We start from the raw sequence: 8,055 nt of genomic DNA on the forward strand, positions 1-8,055 counted from the left end.
TTTATGAAGGGTTTTTATGAGGCAAATGCTGAGCTTCATTCCCCAGGTTCATGGGCAGCTGAGCAAGAATACAGACACCCTGAATAAAGCTGGAGAGTTTCATGGACAAGCAGAACTTTGTAACCCGTGGGAGACTAAGCATAGGAATTGGCTCCATGGGGTGATTAGGAAGAATGTATCACAATAGCTGTTCAAGGAGACAAGAAGCAAGCTAGTCATCTTATTGACATTTATTAATGACAGAAAATGTATCACACCAATCTTTAAGCCTATTTTGCTACTTAGTTCATAGTGGAGAAACATGCTTAAAAGATAGACAAATGTGAGTAAATGAGCGAAATAAGGCCAATGATGCAGTGGCTATACTAAGAGTTAAGAATGAGAAGAGTTAGTGACTCGCTAAAGCTTTTGCTTTAATGTCCTAGGACCACAATAACACTATGTGACAGACAATTACAAGTTTCAGCTGCACAGAACGCTAAGCATTTTATTCTGCTCAGGGATTCCTGAGTTACCTGAATGCCTTTGCTGGTTCTGCCTTGGTCCCTTGCTCAGAGTATTTACAGGTCTGTTTGATTGTGATCCAAGAGGTCTCTTTTCTATGAGTCACCTTGCGTATGCTTGGTCTTATGGTGGATGTGGAGGTCTAAGAGAGAGCAGTGAGCAAGAACTGTATCACCGTACCGTTCTGTTGACCAAAGGCCAGGATCAGGCAAGATCAGACTCAAGGTATAGGAAATGACTTTAGCTGTGAATGAGAGGGGTTGCTAAATCATAGTGCAATTCTTGGACTGGGGGTTCCCCAGAAAAACAGAACCAATAGGATATACAGATAATTAGCTGTATTAGAGGGGATTTGTCAGGAGATTTGGATCATGCAATTATGGAGGTGAAAAGTTCAGCACATGCTCTCTGAAATCTGAAAGCACAGGGAAGCTGGCGGTATGGTTCAGATCAAGTTCAAGGGCCTCAGGACCAAGGGAACTCGGGTGTAATCATCAGCCTGAGGCCGAAGGATCCAGAACTAAGGTTGGGAGATGGAGAAAGGTTCAGGGTGTGAAAGTCAGGAAACTTAGACTTTGGATGTTCAAGATCAGAAGACATGAAGGAGGGGTGGAGAGAGGGAAAAGGGAACTCGGGTGTAATCATCAGCCTGAGGCCGAAGGACCCAGAACTAAGGTTGGGAGATGGAGAAAGGTTCAGGGTGTGAAAATCAGGAAACAGACTTTGGATGTTCAAGATCAGAAGACATGAAGGAGGGGTGGAGAGAGGGAGGAAGAAACAAACATAGAAGCATAGATACATAAATAGATAGAATGGAAAATTTGCCTTTTGTTCTATCTGAATGTCATCCCATTACATGGGTCCCAGCATGAATCTTTCCTATTCAGTCCACTCTTCCAAATTCTAGTGTCCTCCAGAAACACCCTCACAGATATACTGAGAAAAAAATGCTCTATTTGCTCTCTGGGTATCTATTCCTTGATCAAATTAAGTTGACATTTATTTACCAACATATGGGAGAAGGGCAAAAACTTGGGCACATTATTTATAATCAATCTGTGGACCCTCCACCAGAGTTCTTGTCTGATAAAAGGACAAAATATGATCATAACAAAAATTCTGGATGCACTGAGGCATGTGTGATGACATGGCTATTAGGGAAGTAAGGGGAAAACCTTCATAGAAGAGATGGTATGAAATATCTTCGAAAACAAGAATGCATTGCAAAGTAGAGACAAGTCAAGGCTGCTTCCAACAGAGAAAATAACAGGGGCAAAAGCCACAGGAGGAGGAAAGAGTGCAGAGAAATGCGGTGTGTATAGGACAGAAGTAGTGAAGGGAAAAGATGGCGTGAGACCAGGCTATGAAAATAACTGCTTTTATTTACATTTATTAGCTTGTCTTTCCAATTGGTATGAACCCCAGAGATGTAAGAGCTTTGATTTCCCCAGCTCATAGAATCTTAGCTGGGATACTGTAGGGCTCCATAAATACTTGTTGATTGAATGAATGAAGAATGATCTTGTGTGAGTGGTCAGGCTTTAATCCAAGGCATTGGGCTGAAACTCGATGTTTTTATATCAGTAGCTGAAGGCTGTGATGTTGTGATTTGATGAAGACAGCTAAGAAACTGAAAGAGAAAGACCAGAGAATGGAATCATGGGAATGGAGCCTGATGTAGGGCAACAGGAAGTCAATGAAGACTTTCATTAAGGGGATGCCGTAAGTCTACACTTCTTGGAACAGATGTTGGGCTGAGAGCTGAAGGGGGGAATGCTAGACCTACAGATTGCTGGGCCTATTAAGGAATGGGTGACCCATTTGAAATTTGATACAGAAATTTAGTAAAATCAAGAACTATCGAGACTTTCCCTTTGTTGAATAATATTCAATATCTATTATGAATGTTTCATAATTTGGAAGCTGTTATAATGCATAGTTTTTATTCATTCAATGTGCGTAGCTATTTACATGTATAGGTATTTTCTGTGTCAAAGGTTTGGCTTATAACTTGAGTGTGTATGGTAATGAAAACATTGTAGTCAGGAGTCCTGAATTCAGAGTCTGACTTGCTAGCTGTGTGGTCCTGAGGTAGGGACTTCACTCCTGAACTTTGGTGATGAACCAGGGTTAAGTTATCACATCCTGTTTATTTCAACAGTCCATTTAGATAACCTTATGAGACAATGTAGGAGAAAGATCTAGTAAGTATTAGATACCAGGCATGCTGCTAAGCATTTGACATGCATATTCTCATTTAGTCCTTGGAACAGTCCAAGGCTTATAGTACTATTATTATAGTATTATTCTCAATGATAATATTATCCAACCATCTATAGATTTCATAAAGGAGGCTAAGAGTTGACTAAACCCATTACAGTTGAAGGGCTGCAAATTGATATTCAAATGAAAATGTTGAGTCAGATGTGGTGGTATATGCATTTAAGTCCCAGCGCTCGGGAGGCAGGCTGGAGGATTTCTGTGAAATCGAGGCCAGCCTGGTCTACATAGTGAGTTCCAGGCCAGCTGGGGCTATAGGGAGACCCTATCTCAAATAAAAGACCAGAAAACAGTATGACTATTATCTTTGATTTAGGGGGAAGGGGAAATATCAAGAATTTCCAATGTATGGATCCCATCTTCTGAGACATGATTCATACAAATAACTAAAGAAAACAAAGAAAACAAAATAGACACCAGCAGCAATTAAAACAGCCAAAGCAATACAGGGCCAGGCCAGTGCCAGTCTTGGAAAGAGAAGAAGTGGCAAGTAGAGGTCAGAGGGGACACCCAAAAGCGAGTGCACAGAGGGAGTTGGTTACCCAGATTATTCATTCATCACCTGCAACCAGGGATGGTTGGACCTGGCTGAGATTTGACGAAGAGCTTTCTTTTTCTCTTTGAATTGGTTGCTAGGGGAACTTGAAGGCCCTGAAGCATGAAGAGAAGAGGCAGGCTCTAGATGGTCTTCTTGTCATGAGAAGTATTCTCATCAGGCTCTGAGGGATACATCTAGCCCCAAAAAGGACCACTGAGGACCTAGACTGTCTTCTCTGGTATAGTCCCAGTTTTCTGGAGAAATGGAACCAGTGGAGGTGGAGAAAAAAGCTAGAGAGGGCTAAAGAATAGCTCAGTTGGTAAAGTGCTTGCCTTATGGGCATGAGGGCCTGAGTTTGAATTCCCAGAAACCACATAAAAAAGTCAGGCGTACTGGTGCATGCCCGTAAACCCACAGCTGAGATGAAAGAGGCAGGCAGATCCCTGGGACTTGCTGGCCAGTCAGCTTAACCTACTTGGTCAGTTCCAGGCCACTGAGAGACCCTGTCCTAAAAATGTTGTTGTGCACATTCAACATTGATGTGGCCTTCATAAGTGTGTGCACACAAGAATATACACACAAACGAAGAGAGAGAGAGAGAGAGAGAGAGAGAGAGAGAGAGAGAGAGAGAAAATAAAGACAGAGACAGAAATAGAACCACTCAGAAATGTTAAGGAATTACACACTAGGAATTTCAGATTTTGCAGGTTAGGCTTGTAGGCTGGAGACCAGGGAGAGCTGATGTTTCAGTACTGTCTGTGGCAGACTTTGTTCTTTTTCTTCTAGCTCAGGGGAAAGTCAGTCTATATTTCATTCAGCCTTTAACTTATTAAATGGGGCCCGCCTACATTAAAAAGGGCATTCTGCTTAACGGTCATGGATTTAAATGTTAATTTCACCCAAAACACTCACACAGAAGCATCCAGAATAATGTTTGAACATGTGGCCACTGTGGGCTGCCCAAGTTGACACATAAAATTCACCACCATTCCTGGCTTCTAATCTGGAATTTGTAATTTCAGGAAGAACTCTCAATACTGGGCTTAGTGATGGGTTGAAACAAGGCAAAAAACAACCAGTCCAGTACTTGGGCAATTCAACAAGAATCAAGGAGCACCATCTGGCTTCTTAATGTGCTCTCATCTTTCAGAGTGGGGCCAGGAAGGAGACAAGACTTCACACTGACTACCTTCGTACACTGATCTCCCCATCCGTCATGGGTAGATTTCATTGTCAACTTGACATACTGGGAAGAAGAAACCTCAACTGAGGAATTTTCTCTGTTAGACTGGCCTGTGGGCATGTCTAAGAGGTGTTTTCTTGATTGTTAAGTGATGTGGGAGGGCCCAGCTCAATGGGGCTGGTGTCAGTTCTAGAAGCTATGATACTCAGTTGTACTTACTTATTTTTTCTGTCTTCCCCTTAGAGTGAAAGTGGACATGAACAGGAATAAATGGGGTTCAAGGTTATTCCATCTTCAGCGACAGAGCTGGGATTGCAACTTTCATTTCTCTGACTCCAGTCACTAATGTTTGCCTTAAACAATGACTATACATTGATGATTGCAGATGGTGCTAGGGTTGCTAGGTCTAACTCTCTAGGGCAGGTTTTAGGCAAAATTGTAGATTCCTAGGCTCCATTCAAACTCAGTAAGTTAAATGCTTTGATGAATTGAGAAAAAGTAGGAAGGATGTTAGGATGACTGGTTTAAAACAACATTTCTACCTGGAGTTGCAACTTTAGGAACAATACATGGAGACACATGGATGTAGTTCAAGAGTGTTGCTCCCTAATTTTAAAATTAAGATTTTAAAATTATAAACAACCTATGTCTTTATCTGGAGGAAGAATGAGGGAAAAATGAATTGTGATATGTTGATAGGCTGGAGTAGCAGATGTGTTATAAGACGAGGATTGTAAACTGGCATGAAAAGATCCTATAGCACGTTTTAACTGAAATAAGAGGTATTCAGTGGAAGTCATGGAAGACGCTCTATACTCTGATCCCATTCATTAAAAAAAAAGACCTGACGTATGTCATTTTTCCTTATTTATGTGCTCAGTAAAGTTTTAATATGTGCTGTGGTCTGAAGGTTTGTAACTCTGTTTTATTCATATTTTGAAATCCTAACCCTTAACATAATGGTACTAGTAATACACACATATACATAAAATAAAAATAATAAATAAAATAACTTTTTTTAAAAAGATAATGGTACTAGGAGATGTGGCTTTGGGGTATGACAGGTCATGAGGGTGGAGCCTCTCGACTTGGATTAAAGCCCTCATAAATGAGATCCAGGAGAGCCGCCTTGCCTCTTCAACTGAGCGTACAGTAAGAAGCATTATCTGTGAGGAACAAGCCCACACCAGACAACAACTCTTGATTTTGGATTTCCTAACATCCAGAATTATGGGAAAAAGAGTTTGTTGTTTATAAACTGCATACTTTGCAGTAGTTTTGCTATAGCAGCCAGGACTAGGACAGTATATAGATGCATGAATGCATTGATAAGGTTGTGACAAAATGGATACCATGTAGTAAGTAGTGATTTATTTAATTTGAAAATAAAATGATTTTAAAGAAAAGTCAAAGATCAAAGCTCATCTGAAATGAGGGATAATTTCAGGGATGACACAAGTCACAACTGTATTGTGGCACCATTTGCAGCACTATATACATTGACTAAATATCGAATTATAGGCTCAAAAATTGCATGGGACTGGAGAGATGGCTCAGCGGTGAAGAGCACCGGCTGCCCTTCCAGAGGACCCAGCCACATGGTGGCTAACAACTGTCCATAACTCCAGTTCCAGGGGATCCAACCCTCTCTTCTGGCCTCTGTGGACTTTGCACAACACGAATGCACTTACATACATTAAGGCAAAATACTCATACACAAATAAAAATAAATAAAAAATAAAAAATTGGTGAGTTCTGTGGCATGTAAATAAGACCTCAATACAATTTTTGTAAAGTAAGCTTCCCCAAGTGATTTTGATTGCAACTAATTTTGGGAAACCCAGCACGGAAGTGCTTTTTTGCATTCCTTGCCTCTTCCCCAAATGCTGCTTTTTTTGCATGTGTGTTTTTCCTTCATTAGAAAAGGTGATAATAAAATCAATAACAAATGGCAGAAGTCAAGGCACCATAATCATTTCTGCAAAGTATTTTTTACACATATTTAAGAATTAGTGGATGAAAACATACCAGCATTAGAATCTTTTAGATTCTAATTTTTCTCACATTTACATTCAACAAAACGTCTGACCCACAGCCTTGCTTATCATTGGATTCTATGACTGAGAATCATCCTTGAAAGAAGACCATGGCTAGAAAGATAAAATGTGTTTATCTATTTATTTTGTCTTTTTGAGACAGGGTCTCCCTATAGCCCCAGCTGGTCTGGAACTCACTATGTAGACCAGGCTGGCCTTGAACTCACAGAGATCCACCTGCCTCTGCCTCCTGAGTGCTGGGATTAAAGGCATGTGCCACCATGCCTGGCCTAGAAAGATGGAACACGAGATGATAGGTTGTGTAAGCTGAAATGAATGAGTATTAGATAGAAACTCACTGTACTCTATATGCCTTCCCTGCCCCAACACAACTGGTTCTGGAAACTTCCCTCACCAAACCTCAGTTCTTTGATCAGTATAGGCACTTGACCCTTTGGCAGCTAACTTATAAGCTGGCAAACACCCATGTGATTGCTCAGCTCAGTAAATTGCTGTACCTGCTATGTTGACTCTCAGAGCTTGTGAAGTCATCTTTCATTCCTCTGTGTGTGTGTGTGTGTGTGTATGCATATGTGTGGTATACGTACATATGTGCCTGTGGGTGTACATGGCACCTTGTGAACATGTTTCTGTAGAAGCTAGCGGTTGACTTTAGGAGTTTTCCTTGATCACTCTCCACCTTATTTCTTGAGACAGAGTGTCTCAGTGAACTTGGAACTCACTGGTTAGTGAGGCTACCTGGCCAGTGAGCTCGAGGGATCTACCTGTCTCCAACCCCCACCCCCCGCCCCCCCGCCACCCAGTGCTGAGGTTACAGTATGCAGTTTTATGTGAGTGCTAGAGATCACAACTAAGGTCCTTATACATGTGCAGTAAGCACTTTACCTACTGAGCCATCTCCCCAGACCCAGAGATCCTCTTTCTCGTGGGGACTGGAGTTACCACCTAAAGAGATAGACTATTCACTGTCAACAGTGGAGTAGAGAGACACAGTAAAATATGCCTTTAGTCATGAGTTGACATATAATAGCTCATATAGTATGTCCAATATTCGAAACCACACCCGATCCCACATGGTACAGTTGCACATGTGTTCCCTCTTCTTCATTTCCTGTGTGTTTTCATGCCTCACGCTGAATGAGATGTTGCAGGTAAAGCAACCCAATTTTCTCTTCTCAGGAAGTAGCCCAAGAGCCTCAGGAAAGGGGGCTTATCAAGGATGCCCCTTTATCATTCACGGTGCATCTAATACATACGAAGGTGTGAAGGTGTGTTTTTGAAGCAGGCTGTTTCTACAGGTATAAACAGGTAGGGACTGTTTCTAACAGTATTCTTGTAGAGATGAACAAACTAAAACATGGTTAAGATGTGGGGCTGGGAGTCGAATTCAGTCTGCAGCCAGACTGCAGTGTGTGCTCTGCCCTTGTCGACACTAGTGCGCTCTCTCTCTCTCTCTCTCTCTCTCTCTCTCTCTCTCTCTCTCTCTCTCTCTT

This window comes from Nannospalax galili, unplaced genomic scaffold (assembly GCF_000622305.1).
Source record: "Nannospalax galili isolate Female #2095 unplaced genomic scaffold, S.galili_v1.0 scaffold271, whole genome shotgun sequence".
Classification (NCBI taxonomy): domain Eukaryota; kingdom Metazoa; phylum Chordata; class Mammalia; order Rodentia; family Spalacidae; genus Nannospalax; species Nannospalax galili.